At 36.0% G+C, this 18121-nt stretch overlaps 1 long non-coding RNA gene across 3 annotated transcripts in view; it reads right to left on the bottom strand.

The window, feature by feature from the left end:
* Nucleotides 1-18121, bottom strand: part of LOC113459681 (uncharacterized) — an 83432-nt gene that overhangs the window by 6921 nt on the left and 58390 nt on the right. For 2 of the 3 annotated variants that reach the window (XR_012579612.1, XR_003381168.2), the window contains exon 3: nt 1112-10809. This is a non-coding gene — a long non-coding RNA (uncharacterized LOC113459681). The remainder of the gene's footprint in view (nt 1-1111; nt 10810-18121) is intronic. The other variant, XR_012579613.1, reaches the window with a different exon arrangement.

The raw sequence follows: 18121 nt of genomic DNA, 5'->3' as shown, positions 1-18121 counted from the left end.
GGCCTTTGACCCAGAAATAGGTTTTGTGCTTCACAAGACTGGAGAAAGCTCCAGTTAAAGATGTAAGTCCCAATTCCACACTAAGGAAACAGCAAAATTGGGAATGGTGCTTGGATTATCAATATTTCCCCAATTTTATGGTCCTCCCAGTCAAATGAATGGTCAAAAATATCTAGGCTCTATGATATCAAGTCCTCTCAAAATTTGTGTTTTGGGCACAAAACATTATCCTGTGCTGGAACACAGATAAAAATTACTTGTGACAAAAATTATGCCTGGTGGCAACTGTCCACCAAAACTCCTTGGCTTGCATGAAGCATTCAGCAAGTTCTGCTAGGTCCCAAAGACCCCTTTCTAAGGACTCTCACAGGTCTTGTGTAATCTTGTGGGAGATTCTGGAGGTGCTGAAAACCCAGATGAGCTGACAGAGACAAATATCTGAAAGTCAGTGATTCAATGATGGGCCTTTGAAAGAAATCACGGATTTAATTGGTTTACCTAGTCTCACATCCTAGTTATTATCTGATTAAAATCTATTTCTCATTAGTGGGAAAGACCTCTTTGGAAGAATCTATTCATATTTCTTGATAGCAACAGAGTCTTACACCTTATTGTTTTTGCATGATAACCTTCATCAAAAATGCAAATAAGGTATAATACTATACTGAAAAGGAGATGAAGAAGATGAAATCTGGGATCATTTTTAGGTTTGTAAATGTTACAGTTTTGAATCATGGTATAGCAGTATGAAGCACTGAAAACATCTAGTGCCCATTATCAGAAACCCAAATAAAAATATAGATAAAAATCATCCCGTTTCAGTGAAAGCCTGATATAGGTAGAGGAAAAAACTTCAGGAAGGAACTGGAGATGGAATGTACCAGTCTTTCTGTAATGAGCAGAGGATTTACTTACAGATGTCTAAAAGACAGAGACTGTTCAAATATTTTATGGAGTAGAAGATTGAAAAGTAGAATTCCTGTTTTTGATAGAGGAAACTATACCCATGATTCAATCCCAGTTGGCTCAAATAGCAAGTGTTGATAAAAAATTTTCCTGTTTCACATTACTCCACTCCTAACTGTGGCTTAAGAATGAAAGGAAAAATCACCTTGTTTTAGTTCTAGCTCTTGTGTAACAAATGTGTTAGTAATAAAATTGTGAAGATCACATTGCCATAGCTGTCTTATAATAAACGCATGGGAAAAACCGAAGGAAAAGCTTCTGGAAAGTGCTGTTCTGTAGACACATAAAACTTAAGGTACCTGAAATTGTCTGAAAGATAAAAACCTTGGGTTAATACAGATTATAATACAAATTTATTTCACATACACTTCCATAAAACATATTTGGATTGTAATTTTTCATTTCACCTCAGACTAAACTAATCGGGACTCTATTTTGAAGAGAGCAATCCTGGGTAACAAGGTTAAATAGCACTAAATTTTTTATCCCTCTTGCAGAGTTGGTTCCAAAATGCTGTCATTATCTGAAGAGACAAAAAGCATCTAAATGAAGAATATGCTTTTCATTTGCATGTGTGCAATAGCTACAGTATATGAAAAAAACTGATGATTATATCCCTTTAGCAAATGATGAAATTCACCATTGGAGAAAATGACTACATTATCTGTCCAGTTCACTATAAAAGCATCTTCTTCCTTTGTCTTTTTTGGTGATACTTTAATGTGGGAATGAATGACTGTAAATCAAGAGATTTATTTTTTGTATTATGCCTTTTTCAGTTGAATTTAAAGTATAAACATTTTCTGTGCTGCATTTAATACACAGATGAGTTGTGCTTTGAACTTATTTTTTAGTTTGTTTTCTTTAATCACGGTGAGTTTATAATGTAGAGAGAGGGCACTATAAAGAGCTGAATTGAGCAGTTAAGTCTCAGATATGTGATTCTGTTCACTTGAGCTGTGCTGGCTTAGTGGTAGAGGTCAGCCTGCAGCAGACATAGAGATCTAAACATTAGGTGAAGAAATCTAAAGGAAAAGGACAGACCTGCATCTGCAGTAGCTAAGTGGAGGGTATGCAGCTCTTTACCTTCCCCCAGGGGACACATCTCAACTCTGCTGAGTCCTGATGATTGGATTTAAATATAGAATTTGTAGGCGATCCTCTGCAGTATTCACATGAGTTATTGCTGTTGGGGAGTCTATGGAGTTGTGGTCATAGGAAATTGGAAGAAAACACTCCTATTAAAAAGCATCTCAAACATCATTTAAGTCAGCATTTTACAACAAAGTGCATCAGTGATACTGTATGTGCAAACAAAACTGTGTAAGACAGGGGAATGGCAGCTTGAGATGTCTGAGTGTGCTTTAAAATGTTTCAAAGTAGTATGATTTTTTTCCATATATTCAAGTAACTATTTTGTAAAATGATCTCCCACACCATGTGTCTGTATGCAAATGGACAGCAACTAAGCAATTAAAATGGAAAATATGCTCTAGGTTTTTTGAGGGATGCTAATGGAAGCAGACATCTAAATGAGAAGAGTTTGCAACTTCTTCAAAATTCAGTGACTAGGACAGTCCTAATGCCTGTAGGACTTTGAAAATTTGGTGAGTATTAATTCCCTGTGGAAGGCAAATATTTCCATATTTATTAGTTTCCACAATTGAAATATGGACAGTAAATAGCTTTCTGACAGAGGAGCTCTTAGACCATTAATGTGTTTTAATTCTGTGCTGCCTAATATAACATCTGATTTTGCATCAGAAATAAGAATAGAGTAATTCAAGTTTTGGTCTTTATTATGCTACATTATAGTTTTATAGTGTATATATCATTATTTACCTTCATAGGTTGTGTATCATCTAGTGTGCAAAGGTGAACAATTGCAAAATTAATATAAATCATAATAGATGAAAAATAAGATTGATTTATTGTGGGTAAATACTGACTATTGCATCTTCGCATGTGAAAACTTCTTTCTAGTCGTATCACATTCATATTTTCAAGAAGTACCTTATTCATCTCTTTTGAAACTGCTACTGTGGATTTTCAAAATTTCATTGTAAATGTAGTTATTCATCAACTGACACTCAAGTCGGTATTCCCAAAGGTTTACATTGAAAATACAAAACTTCTAAGTTACATATTTGGAAAATTCACTGCTTATTTTCTTCATTGAACTTGGACAGGAGGACCTAAAAAAGTATTCAGGTGGTTCCAGTTCAACGGAAGGAATTATTGATGCAAACGGTGAATACCATTTTAATGCTAAATAACATTGCATATTAATATTTCTTATTTTGTGTTTGCATTAGTGTATTTCGTGTTATATGCATTGTGTATTTTGTTCATATATTATCGGGAATTTCGTTATCACCGCTATCTCCATTTTAGCACAAACCTGGAATAAAGCAGCAACATTTAATACAGAAGAAGACATAACAAGTACAATATTTTGAAGAAATAAAGAGACATTGCAAACAAATAAAATGGAAAGTGTAAAATGAAATTACAGTAAGAACAAATACAAAAAACTCTTTTGTGTGAACAGTATCTTTTATCACAGTAATAATTTTAAAAATGTATATACATGTGAGAATATTCATACCCTGATTGCACCATTCTTTCTCTGTCATTTTGGAGGATAGCAATTCACCTGTATTACACCAATAACAGGGAAATTTTTAATCCTTTTTATAAAGTTCCCAGAAGCAGCAGGAATGTAGTTCTTAATGCTCAGCTCCAAATGAAAAATACTGTCAGATTTTGAGTGCAAAAAGGTGCGGAAGTCTTAGCATTTCATTGTGATTCATTTGATAACCCCAGTTAATAAAATACAGATAGTGGCTTTAGAATATCATATCAGCCTCTTGACAATAAGCTCACTCAAAAGTACTTTTCCCCATTGTTGCTACGAGCATGTCTAAATGTAAATGCCATTCAACACCACTATTCAAATTAATTATATTAAGGGAGCATACCAGTGAAGCAGCAATGTAAATTAATAGAATCAAATGTAGAATGTTCTTGCAGACATTTCATCATACTAGCATTTCCCATATTACTGTTGTGCTGACTATTTCTGGAGCATAGTTATATAGCTTGAGAGCACTAATTTTGGGATTTTTATTAGTATAGTAGTTTTCTGTGCAGTAAGTGCTTTGCACGTGTCTCCAAACAAATGACCACAGTGGAAATTTGATAACATTCAGTCAATCATATGACATGTTTGATCAAACATGTACTTTGTGACATGTAGTCATTTTAAGTGACTACTTAAATGTGCAAATATAATAACAGTTATTTTAGGAAACTGAAGTATTGCTATTGCTTTACTTAGAGAATTAAATAAATATGCCAAGTTTTTTTTTCCAGTTATTCTGAGCAGATTGTATCATACTCTTTCTCACAGAACCTGTAAAGGATTCCCACAGAGCAGAAGCAGAAGTTCAGAGATGTCAGCCACATGCTTAGAAAAGATATTTCAGTAGGTCTTGATAGCCATTAGTTTCTATACCTCAGATTCTCTAAAGCTCTATATTCCCACTCGAACTGCCACACAGAATTTTAAAGGATTGCAAAGGGATTAAATGTCTGGACTTCATTCTTTTGGGGATACGTGAGGCTTAAGAACCTGCTAGTAATGAAAAAAAAAATTAAAAATGTTAACACAAATTATGTGAGTTTTAACAGTCTTTTATAGCGAGGGAATTCTCAGAAGTTCTATTTATCTGACATTTTAGCTTTGTTTTTGAGAAAACAGAATTAGCTGAAGCATAACACAAACTCTCCTACCAATTAGCAGTGATGGTCAAAACAGGAGTAACCATCAACAATTATCATTGCCTTTGCAAAGTTTCTTTTAGAGCAACAGAGCCACAGGGCACTGCATTAGCCTGAAGAAAAAAAATAAAGACCAGGAGAAGGGACATAACCAGATATTGATTCTTTCTACCAGCTAGAGGCCTACTTAATTTCACAAATACATCCCTGTTCAATGCTGTAGGTTTATGCACACTAGACTAATCTCTAGCTCATTTCCTGAAAGCTTTTAATTTAAGATTATTAGCAGCAATTTACTAGTCTAAAGGAAATTAGCTCTACACTGACAGTGCCCTGCAGATAAGAAATCAATAAAAATTACTTCTTACATCAAAAGAATTGGATTGGCAACTGTTGAAACTTTTCATTTGCCAGGATAATATTGCAAAATGAATAAAAAGATATGATTGCAGCATTAAATATAGTGGATTAAATTTCAGCTTGAAACTGAAATTTAAATTTATTGTAATTTGCCTTTTACTCCTGTTATTGGGGTGAGTAAAATGTAAAGAACAAGTATGTTAAATCACTTCCAAAGTGTCATGAGAAGCCATATATGCCAGTGTTTTTTGTAGAAACTGGAGGAGAACCTATGGCATATCTTTAACAGACTCATAATTTCAGTCATCTTTGTAATAGGCTTCAGAGAGAAGAACTGAAGTAGAATCAACTTTCCTTTGGGCTGATGGAGCATATAATTTTGCAAATTGAATTATTTGTTACATTGACTGAAGAAATTAATATGTTTAGCTACATTTTCCTCAAAGCAAGACTTTTTTCTTTAGAAATAGAGTGATAACAATAAATAACATGATTCTATTATGGTTTTAAAAGGCAGTTACAATTTCATAGGATGAAGAGATGACAATCATCTCTTCAGAAGTAATACAAGGAAGTCAACTGTGCAAAAAGCACCCTAAATAAAAATAGAGCTCCTCTAGCAGCTTTAAACATAAAATAAATTCTGTGATCCTATAAGCAGCATTTGGAAGTATAATTTAATCATACGTGAGATAATTTGATTTCAAAATTAAATTGATATCCATACATTGTAGATAATTGTAATAAAAAAGTGATCTTTATTATTTTCATATTTATTGGATTTGTTTTTAGTCCAGCACAAGGCACTGTAAAAATTACATCTGTTGAAGTGTGAGGGCAGAGACAAACAACTGTGGACAGCAGAAGGTATAAAATGTTACTGAGAAATAGGACTGCTCCTCCAACTCTGAAGTTTGTGAGCAGAATTAAATTATTGGTGTAGAGATCTCCAGTAGCCCATTTCATTGTGTATTCTTCAAATATATCAATAGCAAAAGGAAAACAAAAAGAAAATGTGGGCCCATTGCTAAGTGAAGGAAGGACCCTGGTAACAGAGGACATGGAGGAGGCAGAGTTGCTGGAATTCTTCTTTGCACTGGTCTTTACTGACAAGACCACCCCTCAGGAATCTCTCACCCAGAAGACCAAGGAAAAGGCATGCTGAATGGAGACTTCCCTTGGTCAAGGAGGATTGGGTTGAAGAACACCCAGGCAAACTTGACATCCACAAGGCCCTAATGGGATGTACCCATGAGTGCTGAGAGAGTTGACAGACACCATAGTGACGCTACTCATGATCATTTTTGAGAGGTTGTGGTGATCAGGAGAGGTGCTTGAGGACTGGAATAAAACAGATGTTGTCTTAGACTTCAACAGGGCAAGAAGGAGGACCCAGGGAACTACAGGCCAGTCAGCCTCATCTCAATCACTGGAAACTGATGGAAGGCCATATTCGGGATGCAATCTCTATGCACATGGCTGACAAGAAGGTGATCAGCGTTAGTCAGCATGGATTCAATAAAAGTAAATCATGCTTGACCAACTTGATAGCCTTCTATGATGAAACAACGACCCGGATGGATGAGGGGAGAGCAGTGGATATTGTCTACCTTGACTTCAGCAAGGCTTTCAACACTGTCACAAGATCCTCACAGACAAACTCAAGAAGTATGTACTGGATGAATAGACAGCATGAATGGACAGAGAAGTGGTTCGAGAACTGGATGAATGGCAGATCCCAGATGGTTGTAGTCAGTGGCACAATGTTGGTTTGGAGGCCAGACATTAGTGGTATCCCCCAAGGATCAATACTGGGCCGAGCATTATTTAACTTATTGATGACTTGGATGAAGGCACAGAGTGCCTGCTCAGCAAGTTTGACACAAAGCTGGGAGGAGTGGTTGACAGCCCAGAGGGCTGTGCAGCCCTTCAGAAGGACTTTGACAGGATGAAGAGAGGGACAAAGAGGAACTGTCCGAAGTTCAAAACAGGCAAATGCAGTGCCCTGCCCCTGGGGAGGAATAACCTCAGGTACGAGCACAGGCTGGGGACTGACCTGCTGGGAAGCAGTGCAGAGAAGGTCCTGGAGCTCCAGGATATCAAGCTGTCCATGAGACAGCAGTGGGTTCTGGTGGCCAAGAAGGCCAATGGCACCCTGGGGTGCTTTAGGAAAAGCATTTCCAGGTTGAGGAAGGTGATCCTGCTCAGCCCTGGTGAGGTCCCATCTGGAGAGCTGTGTCCACTTCTGGGCTCCTTGGGATGAAAAGGACATGCAGCCCTTGAAGCAGGACTGAAGGAGGGCTGAAAAGCTGATGAAGGGACTGGAGCATCTCTCTTATGAGGAAAGGCTGAGGGAACTGGGCCTGCCTCAATCTTAAGAGACAAACTTAGACAACTTTATCAGTGTCTGTAAGTACCTGAAGGAAGGGTGCCAAGAGGATGGATTCAGGCTCCTCTTGGTGGTGCCCAGAAATAGGACAAGAGAAAAAAGGAAGAAACTAATAAAGAGGAAGCTCCACGTGAATATTAGGAAGAACTTTACTGTGCCTGTGACTACACTGGAACAGGCTGCCCAAAGAGGCTGTGGAGTCTCCCTTTGTGGGGATACTCAGGGATTGCCTGGACACAATCCTGTATTCCGGGCTCTGGGATGACCCTGCTTGAGCAGGAGCTTGGACCAGATGATCCACTGTGGTCTTTTCCAACCTGACAGATTTCTTTATTCTGTGGTGTTGCTTATTCTAGTATTTTCACACAAAAAGGGGTTTATGGAACAGGTAGGGATTTGGTTGCATGACAAAACTGTATTGGGAGCCTTGTGGAAGATGATTTCTGGGATTCAATGATCCTGAGAAGACCATATCTGTTCTACTAGGGCTCCCTATTCCTATATGTAGAACATAAGGTCCATAAGGAAAAAACCTCCAACACTAAAGTGAATCTGGGTATTATAATGTTCCAATAGTATGTTAGAATATGATTCTGTTATCTGTTTTGCTTTGTTTCACTAATACTATAAAGGTATACTTGTGATTTAGGCTTTTGAATATTTGAGACACATGCTTAGTGTTGAATAATGGAAGAAGAGGTGACAGGCAGAATAACATAATATAGTATTGTTTTACAGTGCCAAATTAATGTGACAATTTACTGCTAAAAAGCACCTCATGTATTTATATTCACTCAAAAAAATAGTGCTGTAAATGTTTACATATTTAGATCCCAGATACTACGGAAGGCATGAATAAATATTTTAGCATCTATATTAATAGTGATTTTTTATTTTTATGGCTTGAAATGAAATGCCAGTGGTTAAAATAAAAAACAATGTCTTTAAGTGCATAATCTTTACTCAGTAGACGTTGCAGTCCCCAGACACTATTATGAATAGTCAGTCTTCAGCCTCTGTTATCTCTATTGTGCTCTGAATTAATGCTTGATATTGATAAAGTATTTTAGAAATTAAAAAAAAAGGACAAGGCAACACAAAACACAATGAATAAATCTTAACTATAATTAATATTATGTAGTCAAGTTGAAGGATGTTCTTAGTCTTTCAGAGAAGGCACATGACTATGTGAATAACTTAATTTACTGGCATAAGGAGGCAGTGATGGAGGAGATACAGCACTTTAATGCAATGCTGAGATAAAAATTACCATTACACACACTAAATGCTATATTTAGTGTGTAAAACAATTGGAGAACTTCACAAGATGGATGATTATGGATTGAATAATTTTAATTTTAATCAAATCCTGTTTAGATTTTTCCTGTATTTTTTGCATCCCCACTGTTATATTTATTTAATTTTTTTCAGATATGCCTATATGGTATTCTTGGTACATCAACAAACAATTTATGCAGAAGTACATGGGATGCATTGATTAATACCTTGGAGTATCTCCCCTATTCAGCTTTCCAGTAGGAATTTCCTGTGCCTCCTCCTACTTCCTCAGAGTTAAAAAAACAGAAACAAACCACAGCCAAACAAACAAACAAAAGAAAAATGTAAACGGAAAAAAAGACACACTCCCTAACCGATTTAATAACCCAAATAAAATACATTGGACATATATTTATTTCAACCCAGCAAGGACATTGCCTAACCAGGTAATGACATGCAAGAGGAAGATGAAAAGATGAGAAAGCCTTTGTTTACTGTCTCCAGCATGTTTTATCAAAATGGGCAAGGCTACCACAGAAATATAAGTTTTAAAAAATCTAACTGTATTTTGGGAGAGAATATCCTATTTGAAATGAATGTAAATTGTCCTAGGAGATGAAGCCAAAGTTTTCAATTGGCCATTCAAACAAATTGAAACTACTGCAAACCACAGAGTGGAGATGCAATAAAGTATGGTTGAGTGAGTGAGCTATAACATTTTACATCCCACACTGATGAAATGTTCTTGCAGTGTTATGCCAGAATGACTTTGTGGTAAACTATGATAATCTGTGGAGATAGCAGTTGCCTGGATAAATGTTCATAAAGGAGATTTGGTCAGTGTGGCCTATTTATTCAAGTCATTCATTTATTCCTATGATGCAAGTATTTCTGGAGTTACTGAAGATATTAAGTTGTAGACTAGGAGGAAAAAGAAAACTATTCCATCTCATAAATGAGATTAGAGAGCATAGACAGAACAATTCAGTTTTGCATAATAGAGTCCTACTTCATTACTGGGATGCCTACTTAGCTAAAGGTTTCCACACAGTTTGCCAAATCTTTCACTGAATCATAGAATTACAGGAAGATTGAGGTTGGAAGCAACCTCTGAGGTCACCTGCTAAACCTCCCTACTGCAGCAGGACCCCTGCTTAAGTCCAGCTATTTGCCTGGGACCATGTCCAGGTGCATTTTTACTGTCTTTAATGATGGAGGCTCTACAATCTCTCTGGGCAACCTGTGTCAGATCTTGGTCCCTGACAGCATAAAAAAATGTTTCTTCATGGCAAAAAAAATGTAATAACGTTTTCTAGTTCAGAAAGAGCCCTTCTGTGTTTCATTTTAAACCCATAATCTCTGGCCTTTTCCCTGGGGATCACTGAAAAGAGCCTGGCTCTTTCTTCTTCATTCCCTCCCACCAGGTATTTATGCACGTTAACAAGGTATCTCTGAGCCTTCTCTCCAGGCTGCACAGTCTCAGCTCATGGAGCCTTTCCTCATGAAGCTCCAGTCCCTTAATCATCCTTGCGGCCTTTCTCTGGACTTCATCCAGCATGTCCATGCCTCTCTTGAACTGAGAAGCTCAGAACTGGCAACAGTGCTCCAGGTGTGGACTGGCCAGTGCTAAAAAAAGAAGAATCACCTCCCTCCAGCTGCTGGCAATACTTTGCCTAAAGCAGCCCAGGATGGTCTTTTCCTTCTCTGCAGCAAGAGTGCATTTCTTCTGATTTACCTCACTATTTGCAGCACTACTTGTCTGACACCTTTCCTACAGACAACTCAACCTAGGTTCTGCATCTCTGTTAATAAACTCAGCATCAATTGACTGTTTGTCACATGTAGATTGCTCCTATTGAATTTGGATATAATGATACACTAATTAGGAGTTTTTACACTGGCCTTGTATGCATTTTTGTCCAAGATCCTGTCAGAAGGAGAATGGCAGGTGGTTTTCATGGTAGCGGAGGCATCTTCCAGGGATCAAAAAACCATTCCACTGAGTACTCCTTCAAACAGAAGTTGATGACCTGCTGAAAAGAGCACCCAAAGATTTATACCTTTTATATATACCTCCAATGGTTTCAAAGGACAGATGATGCTCATTATTGGCTTTTTATGGCGAAAAAGATTTTATTACCAAAAGATTAGGCAAAGTTCTGAGCAGTTAGCTTGATAATACCACACCAACAATATTTAAATGTGAATTATTACCAGATTTTTTTTCAAAGACAGCATAACTTTTCTGATGGTTGTCACAGTAAAAGTAGGAGTAAAACTGAGTAAAAGAACTCTTAAATCCTTTGTCATCCCTTCATGTTTCTGTATCAAAAAACAGGATGCAAAGTTATAGGTGGTTTGGATTACTGGAAAGAGTGGACAGACACTCTGAAGTGAATTAATGCAGTATAAGGAAACATAACTAACTGCTTAACAAAGAACTTTTTGACATGACTAAATATAAATATAGTTTCCCTTAAAGTTGTGTTGGTTTTGCTAAACTAATTCAATTCCATATTTTTAGGGTCTTCCACTCAAGGCAAAAAAAATGTAATAACGTTGTCTAGTGAAGGAAAATTTAATTATTTTTTACATGTCAAACCAATATTTTATGCAATTTCAAACTTGATATAGAAACTCTCCCTTGCAGTAGAGGAGGGATGAGTGATTTCTTCTAGAGATGCCAATAATCACTTCTTATAATATATTACATTTCCTCTATATGTTATTTCTCATTTTCTTTAAAAGAATCAAACCCAAGTATGCTCTCATTCTTTGCACTAACATCTGTCTAGCAAGAAAAAGACAAGAATAAGCACATTTTGATACTATTTTATACAGAGTTTATTTATTTCAAGAGATAAAAATCTGCAGGTTATGCTTTAACAATTATAAGACATATAGTTCTAGTTTCAAATGTTGGGATTTTTTGATTAATTAGCTGAATATAGATGAAAAGTGCTTTTCTACCAGGTACTTAAAATTTAAATATTTGACAATGATTTTATTTAAAGGAAAATGCTCTGGTTTTTATTTTTGGTAAATGTTTTATTATGATTTCTTATTGCTGTATACAAAATTGAAACACAAAAAATTACTGCACTGAAAGTTCTGAACTTGTCCTTTTTTTTTTGTTTCACTTCATATGAACTTTTGAACCTCTTCTTTTCCAGTCCTCAAAATTAAATAAATTCATGCTCATCTAATTTCCCATAGAAATAGGGGATATTAAGTGAATCCTATAGAAACTAAAGATTGAGCAGGTAGGGAATACAGATCTGAACAGAGATCATATGTAGTGCCAAGTCAGGCCTGAAAAGAGAGACTATAGGAGATGACAGAGATGAAATAATGTTGCTGAGGGGTTTTCTTTTGTGGCTGGTGGCTTTGACAAAATTTTCCCCAACATAAAGCAACGGTTGTATTTCTTTTTAGAAAATACTTTAATTATTTTAGGATAAATAATCCGTTCTGAAGTTAGACATAAATTATCTTTATTTATTCCCTGGAATTTTTCAAGGCCAGGTTGGATGGGGCTTTGAGCAACCTGGTCTAGTGGGGAGTGTCTCTGCCTGTGGCAGGGGGGTGGAACAGGGTGATTTTTAAGGTAACCAACCCAAACCAGTCTGTGATTCTGCGATTTGCTAATAGCAAGTCAGGCAGCACTTTTGTGCCCAAGTACAAACCTTTTCTGTGACAGTGCTCAAGCATTTACCGTTCCCCCTTCAGGTCACTCAGCTGCCATGTGCACACAGAGCTTTTGAGCTCAGGCTTTTCCCTCATTCCAGTCAGTGCTACCGGCATGGTCATGCCCAGAGAGCAGCGGAACAGCAGGTTTTGACTTTTTGTCTATGTCAGGTCTCATTACGTATTCTAAGGTACCAAGAATCAACAATAGGATCCCTTGTCCACTGTCTTGCTGCTTAATGGCTGGTCTATAATTTGAATACAACTCTACCAATTAAAACGTTTATAATTCACTGTTGCTAGTTATATAGTTGTCATGGTAACAAAGGAATTGCAAGAATTGATTTTTTTACTTCTATGTCTATCAGCCAGTCAAAATCATGTTTTCCAATTCCAAATACTCAGAGCTAAATGCCTGAACTCATAAATATCCTAACTCCCAAAAGTCTGACACATCTTAGCCCTCACTGTCCCCTGAATAGGTATTTATATTCTGATTTCTAAAAGTAGGATTTGAAATCCATGATATCATTTCAGTTGTAGACAGAATGTTTGATTTCAATTGATACAAATGCCTTTGGGAGACAAAGAATGTACAGAAGACAAAAATATATATAGAAAAATAACTGATAGAGTTTTATATACTTTAAAATTTTGAATACCCTGGAATTTTTGTAAGTAATTACACAAATTGTAATTAATTATCTAATCTGAAGTAATTCAGTCCTTAAATAACTTTCGTGTGTCAGCTGGTAAATCTAAGCAAGGATTATAGTTATTGCAAGGAAACTGTTTCTCCTCATATTATGTGCAGTTCTTTAGCATAAATATTTTCCCTAGGCAGCTTGGAGGTTGGAGAAATAATGGCTGAATATTAAATTACTTAAATACCACTCACTTTACAATAAAAATGTGCTAAGGAATATCTAAAGTTTATGTGCCATTTATTAATAAATAAATACATAAATAAATAAACCTAATTACTGTCAGAGGAACCTTTCACTATTTATTTGATCTCTGAAGTAACAGACACGGAATCATTAGTGTAGATCTAAGAATTAATTGTTGATATTTCTAAGTGCAAAATGGAATCCATTCATTATCTAGTCTTAGTCAAAGGCATATACACATTTTTAAATGCCATAAACAGTTTAAGGAATCCCTATTCATTAGGTCTGATTTTTTTCTTCTGCTTAAATACAATTTCCTGATAACTAATCAGTAATAATTTTGTTGAATAATTAACATTATAAAAGCACTCTGCAATTTAGGAGGAATTTCTTTCACTGTTTGTACTGTACTTTAAGTTTCAGACAGGTCCTAGAAAATTTCATCAAGTATTACAGTGCAGCTCTTTTCCAGACAACATGAAGGCTTTTAAATAAACTCAAAAGTTCTGAAAGAAATAAAATTTTCATTTCAAAGAACAGCAATACCACTATTTATTTCTCCAGGAAATCTTTTCATAATTATAAATTCTTTCTAATTTGTAAGTGTAGAGAAAGTTTCATATAAAAAAGAGGACTTTGTAGCAAAATGTGGACACAGAGCTCTACCATGAAATTAGTGCCTTCTGTGAATAAAACCGCATACAAGAAATTTACAGAGTGCTTGTGAAAAGACCTAGTATAAGTCCTTAATCTCTGCTTGGAAAGATTAAATTTTGAATTTTGCTTTTCATGCTTAGGTAGTGAAACATTGGAATAGGTGCCCAGAGAACTTATGGAAACTGCATCCTTGGACATTTCAAAACTTGAGGCCCCAATGCTGCACTTGAATCATTATGGTTAGCCATGCAGCAAACTGGGACCTTGAACATGCACCTTGGAGGCTGGACCAGATAACTTCTAAAATTCCCATTCATTCTAAATTACTGTAGGATTTGATTGCAAGTTTTAATTAGATTCTCAGCCTTGCTCTGGGTATGTTTCAATTTTTAATAAAGTGTAGTTCTGCCAAATTTTTTTGTTAATTGTATTTTTTCTTTGATGCTGCTATGAGAGTCTGTGCTTGCTGATCAGCAGATTTCCGTGAGTGCCTTGCACAAGTTTTGTCTTTATCCAGACACTTAACTGGAAGCAGCTCTGATTCAGTCTTGACAAAGAGTTTGAGATAGTGTCTTATATCTTGATCCAACTTTCTGACACATATCATAGAATCACGGAATCTTAGAATGCAGTGCTTTAGAGGGCACCTTTAAAACCATCTGACATTAAACAGGTGCTCATCAAGAGCTATCAAGTCCTAGCACCTACCTACTCAACAAAACCCACATTCTTCAGGGGTATTTTATATACAACTTTTTAACACAGAAAAATTGCTGTATGTGAGCTTTATGTGAGCAAGTAAACTCACAAAACTGTAATAGAGCATATGTGCCCTGTAAGAATCCATGAGAATAATTGACTTTGCACTGCGGGTAAAGGCATGCAAGTGCTTAGCATCAGCTCAGGACTATATTACCAGCTGAAAGATGTGAACAGGGACGAAATGGGTAGTTGCAAATGCCTACTGAATGCAGCATGAGAGGAATGGAATCCTTCTGGGTTCAATATCTATAAAATCAAAAGACAGCATGCGCCCACACTCATTAGGGCTTTTGCCTTTAGCTGGGGAGTTTCCATTATATGAAATGGATAGCAAAAATCTTTTAAAGACTGTTGGAAAAGTTCCAAGGCTTAATTACTGTGTGTTTTAGGGAAGCTTAAGTCAATTTAAGACAGCAGAGTGTATAGGAATCTTTCTTAAAACAAATGGAGGTGTTTTTTCCTCAGACCAGGAGTGCCTCCTGGATTCACCTGTCCTGAACTAAACCAGAGTGTTTTGCTTAATGATTCTGACCTCTTATACATTGTGTCTAACACACATTGTACTTCAAGAACTTTTCCATTCTTGGGGTAATACAGTGGAAACCTACCTGACACATTTTTTTTGTCCCATGTATGCAGCTAAGATTAACAGATGAACACTATCTCAAAAAGTTGGGTTTCATCAGTGGGAAGAAAATAGGAGCATCACATCCAGACCCCTGCTATAGATTTTACTGAGTATTTTGATTAACAAAATGGTCCTGAAGTTGTCACATGCTATATTGTTATTTGTCTGGGTTATCCTGAATAAGGTTTGCTGGAATTTTTACTGCAAGATAGCGAGAAACATCCCATTTAGAGATTTTTAAAAATTCTGAGTTATTTTCAGAATAATTTAAAAAATCCCCTATTTAGAGTGGAGAGAAGAGGGAATGGCTTGTCATCAGTGGAGTCACCAGACTGTTTAATAGATATGTTTGAAGAGAAAACACTTCGGAAATCTGTTGCTATAAAAAACAAATAACATCTTTCTCTCACTAATAACCATAGCTATGCTTAGCAGGTATCTTTCACTAATCCAAAATGAATGCTAAAGAAAACTTTAGAAAATAATTTAAATAATTCTGCTCGTATTTTTGTATTGTTATAATCTAATTCTCAGAAGTCTTATGTAAACAATTAAGTCACATGTTCAGAGGCCTAACGGGAACTTTACTGTGAAAGATTTTTCAGCTTTTCAAGTGTAACTACGTGTTAAACACACATGATTACTACACCTGAAGAAATTTTAACTCTCCCAGACCACTGAGTCACTTCTGGATCAGAAAAACCTAATTTCTTTCAGATATGCACAAAGTGTGCCCCATTTTCCCAAGATTCACTTTTGCACAGATCTCCTACGATGCCCTAACTGTACAAAATGAAGCTCAGTTTTGCTTTCTTAGAGCTCTGCCACCAGCAGCTCTGACATGATATGTCAACATATGATGGCAGAGCTGTCATGATATGTTCCACCTAAAAGCATCTGTCGTCAGGTGCTTTTAGGTAGAACATATCATGACAGCTCTGCCAGCCTCACCTCAGATAATTTAACATCCTTCCTTCACCTAACTGCTAATCTTTGAAAGACTAATTTGTCTGAATATGACCAAAATTACTTTAACTTTTATGACTGGCTTGTTGATTGACAGTATGATATCAAAAACATATTTCCCTTATGAAACCAGGCCAAAACCAGATTAAAATCTATTTCCTTTGACAGGGATTTTTATCTTATTCTGCTGTTATTGGTATCAGCACTGTGTAATTTGAATCATCCTGATTCAATAACTTTGAATTATGGACCATCAACAGAGGGTGTATCTCATAACAGACACCATCTTTGTACATTTATCTGCAGATGACTTCTGGGAAAAAGAATGACCCACTCAACCAGTAATTTTTTAATCTGAAAATCCTTTGGCATATAAATAGCTTTAAAAAAAAATATTGATGCTGGAATGTCTCCTTGTAAGCAGGTACTCAACATTAAATGCAAATCTCATCACAGTGATGAAAAGTGGTAAAGACTGGCTTTTTACATATACACACTGACTATTTCTGATTTTGGATGTTTGCTGTCTCCATGTAATTAACTGGTGTGTGGACAAGAAACATCTGTTTTATGATCCAATAGGATTATGCAAAGTAGCTTGGATTAAAACAACATTTAAATAGGATGAGCTATTCAGAATTAAAAAATGCTGGAGACAGATTGTTACTTAAAGTGCATAGAGTAACTTTCTGTTGTCTGACAGCATCTGAGACAAGACTTATCCAGGGTCATTAAAAATGTCTGGACATTCTTTAATTTCGCCTATGTATAGGAGAGAAGATGGGGAAAACAAGGAAATAAGGTAGTGTTTGTACAAGTAGCACTGTCCAACAAAAGCATATTTTTCTTTTCCAAGCAATGAAAAGAAGAAAAGCATTCTGTTTTAAAGGAAAATCTGCTCTCAGGTTGAACCTTTCCAAAGAGGAGAGGATTTTATTACCCTCTCACACAGAAAGGTAATTTTGCCAATTTGTACTACACTACATTATTTTGGTATTAACCTCAGAGTTTTTTAAAGTTAGAAACCTTTATGACATGGACACTCCCATGGAGTTCAAGAGAATTTTAGACTGCCAGATGAGGCTCACAGGAAAAGCCAGAAGCTGAGAGGATTTACACACTTTTATCTATATTTTTAGCTGCAGAGGCATATTTAAACTGGTCTGAAATATGAGAGTAACATGCTTACGTACCTTAAGTGGATTGTGATTATCAAAATACTAAATTAAAACCCAAATTCAGTACTCATGACTGAGCCAAAAGAGGATTTTCTCTTCCTCATATGGAAAAAAATTTTTGACATTGAAGAGGAAGACAATAAAATAGAAAAATGATTCTACAATTGTGTTTGATGCTACAGTTAGGTCTAATGATCATTTTATTGTGTTTGGTGCTACAGTTGGTCTAATGATAATTTTTTAAAAAATTAATTTATATTACTTTTTAATTTATGGTCCTGCAGCAGATAAAGCATAAATATATTATAAAGTCTGATTCTGGCAACAGAATTCTGAATTTGGATATATAGTAGCCTGCATTTCAGTTTCAACTTAATTACAGAGAATGTAAACTGAACAAATCTGTAAAGTTAATTTTGTTTTGGCATATTGTTTACAGTATGTGGTGACAAAGTTGCTGGGGAAGATTGTGAGGCTATTAGACCAAAGTATTTCTTTAAATAACAGTATAAAAGGAGGGTAAGATGCTAAAAAATTATTTTCTCCTAGTCTTACATACTGTACACAGCAGGCTGAA

This window comes from Zonotrichia albicollis, chromosome 3, assembly GCF_047830755.1.
Source record: "Zonotrichia albicollis isolate bZonAlb1 chromosome 3, bZonAlb1.hap1, whole genome shotgun sequence".
Classification (NCBI taxonomy): Eukaryota; Metazoa; Chordata; class Aves; order Passeriformes; family Passerellidae; genus Zonotrichia; species Zonotrichia albicollis.
Note: the sequence above shows the minus strand (reverse complement) of the source record. Positions and strands in the feature narration are given on the sequence as shown.